At 45.2% G+C, this 18,373-nt stretch overlaps 1 long non-coding RNA gene across 4 annotated transcripts in view; it reads right to left on the bottom strand.

Annotated features, from left to right (window-relative positions):
- Positions 1-18,373, bottom strand: part of LOC144322610 (uncharacterized) — a 54,433-nt gene that overhangs the window by 29,722 nt on the left and 6,338 nt on the right. For all 4 annotated transcript variants that reach the window (XR_013388261.1, XR_013388262.1, XR_013388260.1 and 1 more), the window contains exon 3: positions 17,308-17,429. This is a non-coding gene — a long non-coding RNA (uncharacterized LOC144322610). The remainder of the gene's footprint in view (positions 1-17,307; positions 17,430-18,373) is intronic.

Raw genomic sequence — 18,373 nt, 5'->3', positions numbered from 1 at the left:
TCCTCTGGGCCTCATTTTCCTTATAGATAAAATGAAGAAAGAAATACATGAGAAAATCACAACCAACTTTGAAGCGCTTTATATTTTCTTTATTTTTTACAAATGAATGAATTGAATCTTTTTAAAGATTTTATTTGCCTATTTGAGATAGAGAAGGAGAGAAAGAGCACACATACGAGCAGGGAGAGGAACAGAGCAGGAGAGAGAGGGACAAGTAGACTCCATGCTAAGCATGGAGCCTGACTTGAGGCTCAATCCTAGGACCCTGAGACCATGACCTGAGCTGAAACCAAGAGTTGGACACTTAGCCACTGAGCCACCCAGGAGCCCCAAAAGAATTGAATATTTTAACATTTTTCTATGAGTTTAAAAATATGTAAGCCTGTTTATTCATATACCCTTTACTTTATTCTAAAACATCATTTCTCAATCTTTAAAAAGAATTATCATCACCCAATCCCCAACAAAGTGAAAGCATAAATTAAAATGTAAATTATCCCTAATGAGAGAAATTCTTATGATTTCTTTGGTAGGGTTGAGCTTTGGAGGACCACGGACCATCGTAATAGCTAAGTTTTTTTTTTTTAAGCAGCATCCTTGGTCCCTGCCCAACAGATGCCAATCAAGGCAACCAAAAATGTCTCCAGACACTGCCAGCTGTTCCTTGGGGGGAAAAAATTGCCCATTTGAGAACCACTGAGAGAAACAAGGACTAATGAGAGACTGACCCAGGATGGCCACAAGGAGAAAGGAGGACAACCACCAGACAACTGATGTTCCAAACTCTACAAATGTCAGGATAAGACAAACGTGGGTCCCAAGGAAGTCTGCATGTTTCCAGTAGGAATGATTGGGAAAAGAGCAGTAAATCTCATGGAGGAGGAGCATGTTGGGAAGGATATACAAGGAATTTCATTTTTTAAAATGTTTAGTATGCGGTTTCTGGATACACATGGAGATAGAGTTGTCCTGTAAGTTAAAAAATGTAAGTAAAGTTCTTATGAAGAAAGAATAAGTGAATCAGTGGCATCCATGGAAAGGAAAATTGGAAGCTAGCAATCTAGAAAAGTGTAGATCTGACTCTTGATTTGGGCTTAGGTCGTGATCTCAGCATCATCAGATTGAACCCTGTACTAGGCACCTTACTCAGCAGGGAGTCTGCTGGAGAGTCTCCCTCTCCTACTGTTCCTCCCCCTGCTTGCACTCCCTCCCTCCCTCCCACCTCTCTCGTTCTCTCTCTCAAATAAATAAATAATGCATAAGTAGATAGATAGATAGATAGATAGATAGATAGATAGATAAATAAATAAATAAATAAATAAATAAATAAATAAATAAATCGATCTTTTTTTTAAAAAAAGCACATTTCACTGCAGTGGCAAGTCTCATCTTAAAAATTCATTTGAGGGGCACCTGGGTGGCTCAGTTGGCTAAGCATCTGACTCTTACTCTCAGCTCAGATCTTGATCTTAAAATCATGAGTTCAAGCCCTGTATTGGGACTCTACGCTGGATGTGGAGCCTACTTAATTAAAAAAAGTTCTTTTGAAATATGTATTTTAGCACCTATTAAGATTTGATTTGGGGGCAGCCCTGGTGGCTCAGCGGTTTAGTGCCGCCTTCGGCCCAGGGCCTGATCCTGGAGATCTGGGATCGAGTCCCACATTGGGCTCCCTGCATGGAGCCTGCTTCTCCTTCTGCCTGTGTCTCTGCCTCTCTCTCTCTCTCTCTCTCTCTCTCTCTTTGTGTCTCTAATAAATAAATACAATCTTTAAAAAAAAATTGATTTGTTTTACCACGAAAATATTTTAAAGTACATACTTTCTCCCCATGATGCTAAAGGAGTATAGATAGCCTACTGGATTCAACATTACTGGCCAACAGTTTTACCTGCCCTCTCATCCAGGACACTCATACCCAGTTTGAGATATAGGAGTAGAGAAAATAATACAGAATTTGACAAATCCAAATGCAGTTTCTTATCGGCCACTTATTAGCTGTGTGACCTTAAGTAGGTATCTTGAGCTCCCTGAACCTTGGTTTCTCAATGGTAAAATGAGGCCACTAAAGCTTACTTCCACTGTGAAGGTCAAATGAGATGAAATATATAAAGTGAATAACAGATGGTTAATCGGTAGCTCATTTACTATTTGGATGAGGGAGAAAAGTGTGGGATGTATAGAGGCAGAGAACGGAGGGCTGAGATCCTAGGAAAAGGCAGTTCAATATCCTAAAAGCTTGAGGAAGACGGCATTCCCAGAGTTGAATTATTTTGTAACATTATCAATTGGTTCAGAAAGGGTCGGGAACTGCCATTAAGCTTCTTTTCTGTGGCACCTGCTGGTGGTGCGGTGCAATTAACTAGCAAGTAGAAGGTGAACAGGAGCTAGGAGAAGACCTAGACCATTCTTCCCACAAATTTGATGAGGAAGGAAAATGCCATGGTATGCAAGGTAGTGAGACTGGGAAGATCATAAAATGAACTTACAACTGACAACCTGAAGCTTTGAAAAATCCACTGGAAAAGAATTAGTGGTGATACAACCTGAATGGGACATCCTCATATAGGACAGTGGTCTTGCATTTTGCATTTTTTAGGGAAACATTAGAAAATCATTCATTGTGGGGTGCGTGGGTGGCTCAGTTAGTTAAGCATCCAATTCTTGATTTCGGCTCAGGTCATGATCGCAGGGTCGTGAGATTGAGTCCCACATCAGGGTCCGTGTTGAGCATGGAACCTGTTTAAGATTCTCTCTCCCCCTCCCCCTCTGCCCCTCCCCTGCTGCTCACACACTCTTTCTCTCTCTCTAAAAAAAAAAAAATCTTTGAAAATGTCTTGCACTAGTACACACACATACAGATGCACCATAGTTCTATGTTTATTACAAGTGTTACCCTAAGCAGATGCCATGCTTAAAGAAATTTGGACAAAACACAGTTTCTTTTGTTGTATTGTGACTCTCCAAGCCAAAAAAAAGTACCGTATCTCCAACTTCATACATAATGGAAATATTGTTTTCTCCTTAAAACATCCCCCACAACTTGTGTTTCGACTTTTTTAAACGTGTTTAAAAGTTCTGCCCTGAACAATTGCAACCACAATGTAATCTATTGCGACAGCCCCTCAGAGCACTGAGATCTCCAGCATCGTGGCTCACAGCCTTCCCTAACATGGTAAGACCAGTGGAATCTCCAGGCTGGTAAGAGATGCCCAAGTCTGAAAACATCTGCAGCTACCTGCAAGCACGTGTTGTAGGCCGAATCACAAAATACAAAGAATCACAAAAACAACCAACTTAGGAGAGTGAGATTTTGTTAAAATTGCTATATTGGATAACAACTGTATTTTTAGGCACTGGGATCAGGAATTGATTTATTTATTTATTTCAATAAATAAATTTGAAATAAATTTATTTCAATAAAGATATGATCTTTTTTTCCAGGAGATTAATAGAAAAAAACCTAGAGTTTTTTTCCAAACTATCAAGGCATTTGAGGAGCAAATCACTGTCAGCCGTTCCTCCTCTAAACTCCCAGATAAGTGTAAGTGCGATAGAGACAAGCTTCTTTGAAATGCTCAGGTGATGGGGATCCTTGGGTGGCTCAGGGGTTTAGCGCCCACCTTTGGCCCAGGGCATGATCCTGGAGACCAGGGATCGAGTCCCACATCAGTGCTCCCTGCATGGAGCCTGCTTCTCCGTGTGTGTAATAAATAAATAAAACCTTTAAAAAAAAAAAAAAAAGAAAGAAAGAAATGCTCAGGTGAGGAGGGCAGGCGAAGGTGATGGTAGGGCAACTTCTATTCATAGCAGGACAAGTGATAAGGGAACAGGTGGCTCCAGTCAGATCTTCACCACAGAAAACAACTCTTACACCGGGAAGGTCAGTGGTATTCCTTCTTTCTATGTAGGATTTCTTTCTTACCAAGTGGGCCTCCTGGGTGGCTCAGTCAGTTATAATCGTCTGCCTTGGGACCAGGTGACGAACCCAGGGTCCTGGGACCGAGCCCTGTGTAGGGCTCCCTGCTTAGCTCTCCAGTGTGTTCTCTTGCTCTCAAATAAATAAATACATAAAATCTTTAAAAAATAAAATAAAATAAAAACGAAATAAAATTCATTGTAACTAGTTTAATAGAATAAACTTTAGGGGCAGAAATAGCTCCATTAAAAACAAGATTCAAAACCCCAAACCCTTCTTGCTACTGATTTTGAGTGCTGCGGGAGAAATCTGTAGCTACTGCTCTTCCTGAGGGCAAGGGGTGGTCTGCAAGGGTCCGAGGGTACTGACGTTTTCTTCTCTGATCATTTCCATCTAGCAAGGGTAGAGCAAGATCATGGTAATTCCTGGGCTTTCTTGTCCAAATGCCAGCAGAACTCATCCCCTGTAACCAACCAGGGGAACGACAAAATGATAATAATCTAACAAACACGTTAATACGTCTGGCATGACCTCAGCGTGTCTGTAAATCCTGTTGTGAAAGAACAGTGATGGACAGGCGGGACGAAAATGCATCGACATCACTTCTGGGCCAAGCTGAGGTGCCACCATGACCCAGAAGACAGTGGCCTTTTCCTAGCAGGGCCTGAAGCCACAGCAGGGCCAAGGAGATTCTGTCCCCAGAGCCCCTGCAACGGGTGGCTGGAGCCAGAGGGTGGAGCAGCCGAGCCAGGGGGACTTTGCTGACCTCCCTGGTCGCTGGAGAAATGGCCCACACACGCCTCAGGGGAGCACACTTAGCCTACCCCGAGCCCCTGCCCTCCTGACCTTGCACACGTAGCATTGGACGCCCCTCTCTCCCCTGCGGGAGCCGGACAGGCCTCTGCACCTGCTGCCCCGACCGCTGCGACCACTGCCTATTCTCTCTACGTCCTTCCCCGCTTCCCCCGGCCACCCTTTGCACGAACCTGCAGCATTTCTAAGCAAGCCTAGAATGAGTAATTCACTGGCGTGGCCATCTCCACTTGCCCCCCATGGCCAAGGGTGTCAGACTTACACGCCTTCACCTGCAGGAGGAGAACCCTCTCATCCCGGCCCCTGCATCTGTCTCCGGTTCTAGCTGCCACCCCTCCTGGCTCCTGACCGAGCGCCAGCTGCACAGACCCCACACACTTCCGAGACAGTCTGGTCCTTTCACAGCGCAGCGGCTGAGCTCTCCACCTCGAGGTGCCCCCAGGGCAGACCCCTCCCCTCTCATCCTGCCAGATCCAAGCTCACATGTCATCTGCACGGTGAAGCCTTTGCTGCGTCTCCCTGACCACTGAGGGTAGAGGGACACAGGAGCCTTCTGGTCCTCTGTCACCTGCCGCACACCCCATGAGAGGAGCAGTACGGCAGGGTGACCACGAAGATGCCCTCAGTGGCGGATTCCCAGGTCCAAGGCCCTGCTCTGTACCTGCTGCTTCTCTGGCCTTGAGCAAACCACCTCACCTCTGCCTTAGTTTCCTCAGCTGGGACACATGGGGAGGAATAGTAAATACCACACAGGCTTGCTGTCGGAAATGAAGGTGTTAAGCCCTTAAAACTTTCAGGAGAGTGCCCATTCATAATAAATGCTCAGTGTGCGCTAGCTATTATTCTGTCCACTAAAATTTGAATGCTGTCATCATCTGCTTAGGTGTCTCCTCGTCTAGAGAAGAGGGTGGGGACTGCGTCTTAGTCATGGCTATCTTCCTGATGCCTGACGGTGCCGTGTAATAGGCTCTCAATAAATGTTTATTGAACAAGTAGATTATTTTCTAGGCAGTAAAATATCCCCATGACTCCAGAGATTCTATCTCAGGGAACTTTATTTATTTATTTATTTTGCTCCATGGGAAGGAAGACATTACGTAAATCCATGACACACTCCGTTCTGAACAGAGACACCTGAAGTCAGTCTCATGAGTCCCTCCGTGACGTGGGAGTCTGGAAGTCTGATCAGAGTCTCGGTCTGACCAGGGGCTGTCACTTTCATTGCTTTGCTAAAGATGTTCCTGTTGAATATCAATTATGTGCCACCGTATGATCCTAGGGACTGGGGAGAAAGCATGGCACATGCCAGGCAAGGTTCCTACTCTTAAGGACCTTGAGGGGAGGGAGACAGGGCCTCAAACTATGCATGAGAGAAACCGAAAGAAGAAAAGGTGGATAATTGTAAGTGCTGTGATCGAAATAAAATAAGAAAACATGTGAGAAAGTATCTGAAAAGGCCACACTTGAAAACTGGGTCAAGGAAGACATTTCTGAAGGCCGGCAATGACAATGAGACTTTGAGGCCTAGGCCATGGGCTGAGGGGCCCATGTGAAACTGAACTTGGAATGCTCCAGGGGTCGGAAGGAAGCCCCTGTGCCTGGAGCTTGGGAAGGGAGGGTGAGAATAATACCACCTGAGGTCATTAAAGAAGGTAGGGGCCCCTTAGGCCCGGGGTAAGAACGTGGATTTTAGACCAAGTGCAGCAGGTGGTCAGGGGAAGGTTTTGAGCAGGAGAGTAATATGGTTTGATTTACATTTTCGAGTCTAAGAGAGACCTGGATGGTGAGATAAGTGGCGGCAGGAGAATGAGCAATGAGACCAGGTAAGATGCTATTCCATTACTGTAGGTGAATAGCACAGGTTCAGATGGTGTCTGTGGAGCGGGACTTGATGAACCAGAGTCCTGATATTGAGCAACTGAAGGTAAGGGTTAGAGAAGGAGGCGATCAAGAACGGTTCCTGGGTTTTTAGCCAAAATGCTTGAGGCAATCCTGTTGGCAACACATTGTGCACCGGGGACTACTACTCTGGTTCACGTTCCAGGTGGCACAGAAGGCTGCTGGTCACTGGATGGGGACAGCCATGCAGGTATAGGCTGGAGGTGGGAGATCCAAGACTCTGTCCTCCAAATGTTAAGTTTGAGATGTCTAGTGGATACCCAAATGGAAAAGACAAGAAGCTGTACGTACTAGTCTTGAGTTCAGCGGCAGAGGTCAGAACTGTAGACGTGCAAGTAGGAATCACTGGCATTCACACGGCATTGAAAGCTGGGAAGAGCCTACAGTCGAAGAAGGATCCCAGGGCAGAGTCCTAGAAAGGACAGTATTTGGAGGTGGCATGTGGGGGCCCAGCAGCAGGTAACAGAGGGCAACATCCAGTATCAAAGGGTAAACTCCAGAAGAGTGTGTTCTTGGAAGCCAAGAGAAGAATAGCTTTCCAAAGCAGATTGGTAAACGGAGTCAAATGTGGCCAAGACATGAACTAGGAAGAGAATTAAATTTGGTAATGTGGAAATCTTCGGTGACCTCGGAGGAATCAGTTTCACTTTTCATCTCCTGGGCCTAGTTTGTCTATCTTCAAAAAATAAAAGAAAAGAAAAGAGAAAAGAGAAGGGAATGAAAGAAAGAAAGCTAGAGAAAGGAAGAGAGAGAAAGAAGGAAGGATTTTCTAATGTTTTCTAAAGCAGAAGTACTCTTTTTTAATTTTTATTTTTTAAAAGATTTTATTTATTTACTCATGAGAGACACACAGAGAGAGGTAAAGACACAGGCAGAGGGAGAAGCAGGCTCCATGCTGGGAGCCCGATGTGGGACTCGATCCCAGGACCCTGGGATCACGCCCTGAGCCGAAGGCAGACATTCAACCACTGAGCTCCCCAGGTGTCCTAGAAGTATTCTCTATATATACATATATTTTTTAATCATTAAAAGAACCTCAAGACTTGAAACAGGCTCAGAGCTGCTATTGCTGAAGTTGAGAATTCGAAAACCATCTCATCCCATCTCCTTGCTCTTACAATTGACCCGAAGGCAACTCTGGGAACTTCTGGGGCTCCTTGAAGAGAAGACCTGAAACTGCTGGCAGGAAGCTCTGTAGAGAGCCTGGGAGGGTCTGGGTGGAAAGGTATGAGTAACTCGCTCTGGTGAGCAACAGGCCGTCCACTGGCTAGGATCCTCTTTCCATGTGTCGGAAAGAATACGGCATCCCAGGATTACCGGCAGGAATGCTTGAGATGGTCTGTAATCATACTTCATTCTGGTTTCTGTACCAGTTCCCTCCAGAGTAGGCCATTGGCTGCTTCGGGGCACACCCATTCAACTGGTTTGCCCAGATCCTGCCACTCAGCCACACCTCCCCAAAGCATCCAAAGCCCTTCTTTTGTTGCAAAATGATTCAGTGCCGTTTCCATAAAACATGGGACCTGAGCATATGTTCACACATGCAGCCTGTGTAGACAGAGGAATTGAAAGGGAGACTTCCTTTAAGGGAACAGCCCCGGCAGGTAGATTCCTGGTTGCCTTAAAGGAACCACCAGGCATAACACAGCGTGCACCGGCCACGGTCTCTCCAAAGTGAGCTGTAGCATGCTCTTGGAGAGAGATCACAAAAGGGATGTTGAAGTGTGTTTAGAGGACTACAGGGTAACGTGCAGGATCCTTAGGGGGTACCCAATAAACTAACAGAATGAGAGAAAATTCTTAGTTCACAGGGTGCCTACCTGGTGTCAGGTGCTCTGCTGGGCCCGGGGAGAGGGTGGGATAGATGCAAAAAGATAAATTCCTCGGAGACATCCCTTTTGCTTGTCTGAAGTGAGTCATCTTCCCTCAGTGCAACCAGGCTGTCCATTAGAGTCCAGGGTTTTCCCAAGGAGCCCGCTCGTTCAGACGACAGAAACAGGAGACCAGGAGGGCTCACCTCACGTGGTGCAACAGCCACCCCGACATCTATCTGCACAGACACCTGACGGCTTACAAAACTCTCACCTGCACACCGAGGGATGGGGGGCATTCCTCACCCTTTTGTTTCCTATCAGGTAGCTTTTATGTTTTCCTATCATTTTCTCATGAAACTCTGCTGTTAGACTTTTAGGGCTGTTTTCCCTGTTGTGGTCTGTTTCTCAGTCTCAGAAAAGAGGACTGACATGGGAAAGTATCACTGGGAGCAGGTGCAAGGATGGTATGCCAGGACTCTGCAAACTGCTGAGGCCTCCTGGCCACTGGTTGAGTCTGCCCTAAAGGGAACTAGAGCCACTGGGGAAGCTTGTCACGGGGGTTTCGGTAGATGTGTACACATAATTTGATGTAGATGGTAAAAGGCAAGGAACCTACTTTGGGGAGAGACCCTGAGAGTATTAATGATTTGACCTCCTGACATTATCACTTCACCTCGTTCAGAGAAGTTCAAATCCCAGGCTAGACCCTATTCCCCAGGTTAGCCCATCAGCATGGTCACATCCCTGGTGCAAGTAAAACTGATAGATAAGAGTTTGGAAAGGAGGGAAATGCTGCTGCACCCTCCTGGGAGCAGGTCACGGGGGGCTTGTAAGTGGGTGTGTTTGCCCTCATCACCGCTGCTCTGAGCTCACAGACAGCTCCCGTCTGTGAGATACCTTCCTTCCAATTTATACTTAATGGTTACAGAAGGATTGTTATAGCACAACCAGCCTGTAAGGAATGTATATATTACTATTCTCATTTTAGAGAGATTAGTTTATGTGAGCCAGGTCATTAGGGCACTTAACAGAACCCAACATTTACGTGTTTCTAAATGCTATGGTCCTGATGGCCCCGCCATTCATTCGGGTGATACACAAAGCAGGGATGGGGCTAAGATTCGACTCTAGGTCTCCTCTCCTAAAGGACGAAAAGCAGTCAGTCCCCTGACATCATTTTGCCATGTGTTTAGATCTTAGGTTCATGCCTGGAGTCTTAATGTTGGAGTACATGCCCCGCCCCCCCACACACACACACTTTCTTTCATCTTTTACAGATTTTGTTATGAAGATATTCCTCTTGGAAAGTATCTTGTTTGGCAAGTTCCCATGGCCACTGGGGATTCGGCTTGAAGGGAAACACTAGGAAAATATTTTTGATGACTCTGGAGTAGAGGCAAAGTATACCATTCTGGCTGAATTCCATCCAGAAAACCTCTCCCCAGGTTTCGTGTGAGCTAGGGAAGGGGGCAGGTGGTGCATTTCACCTCCCGGGATGTCTATTTGAGGTTACCTCTGGTCACTCGTAGCCTGGGATTAATGGACCACAGATCCTAATGCAGCAATGATAGAAATCACACCCCGATTTGCATCTTAATCCTTAGAGTTGAGCAAACATCAAAAAGCTCAGCAGGTTGGTTCAGATCATTATGATAATGATTAATAACAGGCTTGTTTACAGAGCTTCCATCTCCATGGCTCGTCATTGCCTTTATGCGGGAGACTCTGCTGTGTGAAGATAGAAACAACAACACTGAGAACTGAATGAGTGGCCCCAGATAAATCAGTTTTTCCATAAGCTTTGACTCCAGCTCTCACGCTGGACACCTCTGTGATGTAATTTCCTCTTACTCCACTGATTCAAAAGCCATTTTGTCCATGTAAAGGGAATATTTCATAGAATAATAAATCATATACATATCTAAGACAGCATACACATTATGTCAACAGTCTGTACTGCCTCTCCCTCCTAGATCCAATCCAGAAAACTCAGGAGACAACACCACTTATGATTCACCTTTTTATTTGCAGCACTTAGTACCACGTTCCCCCAAAGTAGAGGTTCAGTAAACGTTTGCTGTGTTATTAAACTGAAGCCTTCATAACTATGAGAAGCTTTCTGGCACAACATTTTACCTTATAGAGAAGAAAACTAAATTCTAGAGAGTGGACATGAACAATCCAAGGTCACCGAGCTCCTGACTGGAGCAGACCTGAGTCTAGAAATGGTGGCATTTGACGAATCTCCCACTGTTCTTTCCCCCACTATATACCAAAGCCTGGAAACGACAGGCAAATCCAAATCCAGCTTCCCAGGAAGTTAGTTATCAGAAAAGTCTGAAGAGTATGACCCAGGGTAACCTTGCTGCTAAATCTTCAAGCCTCTCTGAAAACCTCCCAAGGAAGAGCTCAGCATCACTGTTTGATTCCTGGGATGGGATTCTATTAGTCAGGCTTTTAAACTGTTGAACCAGAAGGAGCAAGAACAGAGTCTCTTCGTATTCCAACTCACGTAGAATTGAAACGGGGAAAAATCAAAGGAAACCTCATAGCTTTTTTGTTTGTGTTTGTTTGTTTGTTTTTTAAAAATCATTGCAAGGAATTAAAGTGGTTCCAAACAAGGATAGAGAGATTATGAGCATTACTCATGACCTTAGGAAGTAATGAGCAAAGCACCAGTTAATTATTGCCATTATTCATTCAGTAACAAAAAGAAAGTCTCAAATGGTAAAAAAAAAAAGAATTCCAGGCAATTATTTATTCATTCAAACAGCTTAAAGAAAAACACTCATCCTTCCAACCTGATCAGGCCCAAAAGATCTCTAGTTATTCCTAACCCAAAGGGGACAAGAGACTACCAAGCCTTACTTTGGAAGTCTCAAGCCTTGAGGGCTGTCTGGATGCTTCATTTCTGTGTCTCAGATCATTAGGCCCTGCGCGGGGGCTGAGATCTTGTCATTGACCCCACACTCAGAGTGAGTATTCCTGTAGATGGATGGATTTGTGTACAACAGGACACTTTCTGTCCAGCCTCTCTTGTAATCCAGCAAGAGAAGAATATGATGAAGCTCATTAGATCAAGAGATCAAGTACGTGAACTTGGCCTCTTTGGCCCCAGAACTTCCCCTGATGAGGATCCACAGCATGTCTGCTCTCTAAATGTTGCCGTGTATCAGTTAACATGGTGAGCAGCATGGCTCAGGACCAGTGGCAGACATGGTGGCTGGTTCAAACATGTCTCACTTGGGTTCTCACAGAAGGAACGCAATGACACATACCCACTGCTCTGCTATTCTCATGGGCCGTGTCTCAGCCGGGCCCACCTTAGCTTTGACAAAAGAAAAATAATCAATTTAATGAAGAATGATTTACTTACATGATTTATCTGATGAGGGAAAATATATAATTATCCTCCTTCATTTTTATCAGAAGAGAAAGCAGGGTTTTCTTGCAAGAGGCCAGGGATAGGGATCGGACTGCCTTAGGTTACCATGCTTAATTCACTACCTGGGTGATTTTGGCTAATTGTTTAAACTCTCTGAGTCTTCATGTCTTCATTTTTTAAAATAGGAATCATAATTTTCATTTTTTAAAATAGGAATCACCGGTGTTTCTCTGATTATTAGAGTTTTAAAAACATTAGGAGCATGGAGCAGCAAGAGTATGTAATGAATGTCTCTTTTCTTCTTCCCTGGGTACCTTTGGTTTCATGTTCTTAAACAACAAAAATCAAAAATCCTGAACTAAATGGATTCAAATGTTCACTGTCTTTCTTTTTAGTGCCTTAGCCAAATTGAAGGATGACTCAATTGTTAATGAAAACAGGTGATTAGAAGCAGCACGCACATTCATCAGCTGGGCACTCTATCAGCTAGTATGATTGATCACTCTGCTCATTTTATGGGAAAACTTTCTTTGCTGCTAATGAACCCCAGATCAGACTTGGTTGTAAGATGAGGGTGTGTCCCCAAGAGCACTCAGGTCATTTTCTGTATGTGTGAAAGGGTACCATCCATTTGGTTGCTGCCACACCCAGCAGGAGCACCTGCGTGCTTTGTGGGGCGAGGCAGTTATGTCTATGTGTGTGGTGTGCGTCAAGGTCTGAGCTTGTGCAGTCTGCTTGATTGCCACCACATTTTTGCATAATTCCCTCAAAATATAGCACTTGAGAGAAGTGCTTAGAATGGCCCTCATATGACCAATAAGACTCATCCTATTACCAGCTCCATCGTCCCTCTTCTGGGCCACTTCTCTGTTCAGGAGCTTGGGGATTTAGGTATGGATGCGGCCATATTAATCTTAAAAATCACAGTGAACTCTTTATAGTTTCTTGAAATATGTAGAGTTCTTTCACTCTATCACACCTCATATGACAGAGGTGGTCCCTCTGCTGGGGACACCCTACAGCCTGTCCTGCCCATGCAGTCTTCTAGAATCAGCTCAGGTGGTAGCTTCCCCCAGGAGCCTCATCTGACTGCATCAAGATAGGCTGGGACATTTCTTTTTCTCTTCCTCTTGAACATTATTACTTACAACACTTTCACGTTGTGAGTTAATCACCTGTCTGTGAGCCTAACTTCCCCAAGCAACAGTGAATTTCTTGAAGACAAAGAGCATGTTTTGTTCATTTCTCTCAGTATCCACAAAGCCTGGCACAGGACCTGGCAGACTGTGAATCTCAATATATATTGAATGAATGAGTGGATGGATGGATGGATGGATGGATGGATGGATGGATGGATGGTGCTAGGCCCACCGCCAGGTGTAAGTGTGGTTACAGCCAAAAAGCCAAGAGTTTTGTAAGGCAGGGTGGGATCTTGCTTTAACTCCTGTAGCATGAGGAGTTCATAGAGGAAACAGCTCCCGAAGGCACCTGCTCTGGCTCGTATACTACGTGATCATTGAATGGCTAATAGATCAAGTAATTTGTCCACTTTCCTGGAGTGAAGTTTTCAGCTTGGGCTCACCTCCACTCCGAAAGCGTAGTGCATGATGCTGCACGCCTCCTTCGGTGGAGTTAAATTAGGCTTAATATCTTATGACTCAAGAGTTTGCACACCAAGGCTTGGCACTTAATATTGTAATTACCCCTTTTGATTAGAACTGCCTTTCATAAGCAAATCGACGCAGTGATTTGAAAAGCTTGAGGAATTGTGTTTGGAGCTCACCCTACGAGTTCCACGGGGAACTATAATCATAGTAATTACTATTGAAGCTAGATTCCAGTTCTCGATGTACTGGGAGGTGAGTGAGTAAGAGTCACACGCTGCATGCTTTCCCATCTTAGAACAGGCAGTGGGACTGAAAACAAGGAGCAAAGGTAGCAGTAAACACAGTAGGGTCACCAGTCAACCCACAGGCTGCGGTATTTCTCTTCCGACAGGTCTCAACCCCTGGACATTCAGGACGTTGAAAAGGATTCTCTAGCTGTGTGTGTGTGTGTGTGTGTGTTTCCAAGTCAACACATGCTTGGAGGCACCCACACTTCTGGTCTGTGCTAACTTCTGAGGATATGTAGACAGGCAGACATGAATCCACACACTCTGTCATTTGAGGGCCTCTCAGACTAATGTTAGGATGAATGTAGAGACTAAAACTAGGTAGAGGCAGGGTCTATAGTGACCCCCAAAGAGGCTGGGCTCAGAATCATTGGCGTGCCGGTCAATTTAGAGACAAAACCGACCCTGAAGGATCAGTCCAGAGATCTACAGGAGGGATTCAGAGCATTGTGGGCTGGTATTTAAAGGACAAATGCCTCGTCAGGGACAGGAGCTTTATTCCTAACCACAACGGAGTCTCAAAGCCACAAAAGCATTCGGCTTACAAGTGAGCACCACCGGCCTCCTGCTCCATTGCCCCTGTGCTTGCTTCCCTGAAAGGCTGAAACAAGCTCCAAATGCTGAGGAGGACCACTTCCCTACGGGACTCACAAATGGGCTCTGAGAAATGGTGATTCTTGTCTTTTTCTTCTAGAAATTGTTTATGTTGGGGGCCCCCTACTCTTTGGAAACATGATCTCTTGTGCAGAAACCCCACAATTACGGCTCCCCACTGTCCGTGCTTTATGGATTCCCTCCCCCCAACCCTCTGCTTTTCCCTCCATCATCCACAGCCTGAAATTTATTTAAAAATTAACAGCACAAGAAGGAAAATGCCACAAGACCCAGATTGCTAGCAGATGCTCTGAGGGCGCTGGCAAGAGAAAAGGCAATGGAATAAGGCAGTTTGAGGCCAGGGTTCCCCTTCCCTGCCTTTTTAAAAGGCAAGACGAACCAGGTGACGCAGAACACACCTCCATGCACTAGTCACTCATTCATTCTTTTGATAAATATCCTTTGAGTAATAGAGCGTGCCCAGCCTGCTGCTGGGTTCTGGAGCCTCTACAGTAATAATTATCATTTATTGAGTATTTATTACATGCAAGGTACTATTCTAAATATTTCATATTTATTTGTTTAAAGATTTTATTTATTTATTCATGAGAGACACACAGAGAGAGGCAGAGACACAAGCAGAGGGAGAGGCAGGCTTCCTGCAGGAAGCCTGATGCAGGATTTGATCCCAGGACCCCAGATCAAGTCCTGAGCCAAAGGCAGACAACTGCTGAGCCACCCAGGTGTCCCAATATTTCATATTTAATAACATCTAACTCAGTTTTCTTAAAAGCCCTATTTTCAACCCTTGGGTGAAGAAATAAAGACACAGGCAGGCTAAGAATTTTGCTCGGTGTCACAAGTCGTAGGCAGCCCTGGCAGTTCGATTCCATGGCCTAAACCAGCCGTCTACACACGTTTTCTGTAAGGGGCCAGGTAGGAAGTATCTGAGGCTTCATGAGCCATCTGTTCTAGGGCACAGCTGCTCAATTCTGCTGTTATAGCATAAAAACAGCCATAGACAATATGAAAACAAATGAGCATGGCCATGTTCCAATAAAACTATCTTTATGGACACCAAAATTTGAATTTTATAGAATTTGTATGGGTCACAAAATATTTTGTTAATTTCTTTAACCATTTAAAAAATCATAAAGCCATTCTGACCTCATAAACGGTATCATAATTTGTTGATCTGTGTCCTATGCTACACTACGCTCTCCCCATTAGTGCATGAGGAGGAATTGTTATCCCGATGGGGGAGACATGCAAATAGGGTACAAGACAGGGAACCCTAAAGCCCTTTCATCATCCTTTCATCATCAATGCTGCTGCTTGGCCTGGATTACTCGACTTCTCATCCTCCATCCACCACTGGCCAAGTCCCGTGTGCCCTTCAGACTCCAGCTTCACATGCATCTCTTTCAGGAAACTTTCCTTCACACGCTCCCTAGGCCCAGCTCCTCTCCTGTTTTTTCCCAACTGTCTGTTCTGTCCTCTGTCATGGCATTCTTATAGTTACCTGGGTACAAGTCGGCTCTGCTGGGAGGGCAGCAGGTCCCACTCATTCCTGCTTCCCTGGATTCTGGTCGGGTCCCTGGCACTGACACATACATACACGGTGCACGTTGTAGAAACAACTTTAGGTACAGGAAAGTGAAGAAGGGTCAGTGGGGAGGGAGTTTTTGAACTTGGGGTTGACTAAAAGAATTCTCTGAGCCACTAAGATAGGGATGGTTATCCTTGGGGGAATGGGGGGAGAATGGATGACACAGCACCAGTTCACAGGGATGCTGTTGACCTTGCAGGAGGAGTGAGGGGCAGGCTGTAGGAGCCTCTCCTGGCTTGCCCCTGAATGCACAGGAGGTGGGTTACTCAACGCTCATGGCCTCTTTGCCCATCTCGCCACCAGTCTCTGGACTCACACCTCGTCCTCATAGAGCCTTCTGTCCCCATCTATGCAATGAAGAATTGGGCTAGGTGCCCTTACCACGAGAGGATTCTAAACATCATCAGGATTCATCAGGATTCCATATACCGAATTAAAATATTCATGACTAAGGCTTTATAAGCAGCGAGAGTCCTAGAAATGGAGTGAACAGAAGAGAAACACTCTCATCCTCGAGACATAGAGGTGAGCAACCATCCAAGACTTGAAGAGGGAATAGGAGGATCCACATCAGATTACCTCTGAGAGGAGGGAGCTTGTTAAGGGGATTTAAAGTCTACCCTCTTAATAACTCTTTGTAGTTCTTTGGCGCCTGGCTTTTCTTGAAGCTCAAAGTGTTTTGCAAACATTAGCTCATTAATCCTGCCAGCAGCCTTGTTAAGTGGGAAGGTGTGAATGTCTATCCTCATTTGGGAACCTTGGATTTAAGGGGAAAAGGGGCTCTGGCTGGTGACTAGTACAGGGTGGGGGAGAGGCCCTAGGGCTGGACTCAATTGTAGAGTCTTTTTTTTTTTTTTTCTAACCAGAGGAGCAGTGGATGGTGGGAAAAGCATGAGCCTGGAACCAGTCAAATCTGGATCTAGCTTGGTTTCTATAGCTATGTGAACGTGGGCAAGTCCCCTAACTTTGATGAAATTTAGTTTTCCCTTCGGAAAGGAGGGCGATGCTACACCTCACCAACTTACAGTCCTGAGAAATGCAAATGTAATATGCATGTCAAAGTCATTTGATTATTGGAAGTTTCAATGAATACATTTAAGGGATATTTTTAAAACTCTCCAGACATTTGGTGCAAAGTTATACAGGTTTTGTGTTCTGGTGAGTGAAGTTGAATGCACTAAACTCAGGTATGGCCCCGTGGGGATGGCACTCTAAGGTGGGAGATTGGGAACAGGAAAGTGCTGGAAAATGTAATGTCTTGGCTCCTTCAGAGAAGCCAACTAACCAGCCCATGTAGCGTTGTCTTGAGACAAAGCCAAAGAGGGGCTCATTTCCCATTACCTGGAAAAGCAGTTATGTAGATGATGAGAAGTCCATCTCACCTTGAGCCGAGGGCCAACCCGGGGAGGTCTGCAGTGTGGAGACTGCTCTGGCATCACCATAGAGAGCCAACAAGAGCAGGAGTCTTGGCAGCTGATAGGCAACTGATAGGTGAGGTAATCTTCTGGTATGGGGAGAAAATTTATAACATTTCCTTAGCTATTTTCTAAGTCTCCTCCATTAAAAAAAAATAAATATTTGTGTGTGCTTCACAGGCAGATAACATATTTCTAGTGTATTTATATTCTTAATAATTGAAAAATATATATCACCGTATCTATAACACACCATAGAAAGGCTAACACTGCTGCCAACACCAAACAGGAATGCCAAGAAGTTAGCTTGAATGCAACTTCTACGGTCCACATCCCTGATGCTGCCTCTGGCTCAGGGACCCAGCTGAGCAATGACTGACTCACCCGAACACTTAGTATCTCTGTCCCCACTCCTTTGCGCACATGGGAGGTCTGGGGAGATTCCATTTCTTCAAAATGCTCGCTTCCTATTTGAAGTGCTGCATGGACATATGCAATTGCTGAAGCTGAGAACACCCTGTGTGATGTTGCTGCAAACCTGAGTCCTGATCTCCACTCTGGGGATGGGGAGAATGTCCCTGGGGGGGGCCAGTCAACAGACGATGAGGAGAGAGGGATGAATAAGGCAAAGCACAGAGGATGTTTAGGGCAGTGAAACTATTCTTTAGGATACCAGAGTGATGGATATGCGTCATCATGTATTTGTCCAAACCCTCAGAATGTACACCACCAAGAGCAAACCCTAACATACACTAGGGACTTTGAGTGGTTATGATGTTAATATAGATTCATCAACTGTTACAAGTATAGCACTCTGGTGGGGGATGCAGATGATGGGGGAGGGCATGTGTGTATGTGTGGGGGCAGGAGTGCATAGGAAATCTCTGGGCCTTCTGCTCAATTTTGCTATGAACTTAAAAACTGCTCTAAAAAATAGTCTATTTAAAAAAATATGATGGGGGTCCCTGGGTGGCTCAGTTAAGTGTCTGCCTTTGGCTCAGGTCATGATCGCAGGGTCCTGGGATGGAGCCCC

Source organism: Canis aureus, chromosome 10 (genome assembly GCF_053574225.1).
Source record: "Canis aureus isolate CA01 chromosome 10, VMU_Caureus_v.1.0, whole genome shotgun sequence".
NCBI lineage: Eukaryota > Metazoa > Chordata > Mammalia > Carnivora > Canidae > Canis > Canis aureus.
Note: the sequence above shows the minus strand (reverse complement) of the source record. Positions and strands in the feature narration are given on the sequence as shown.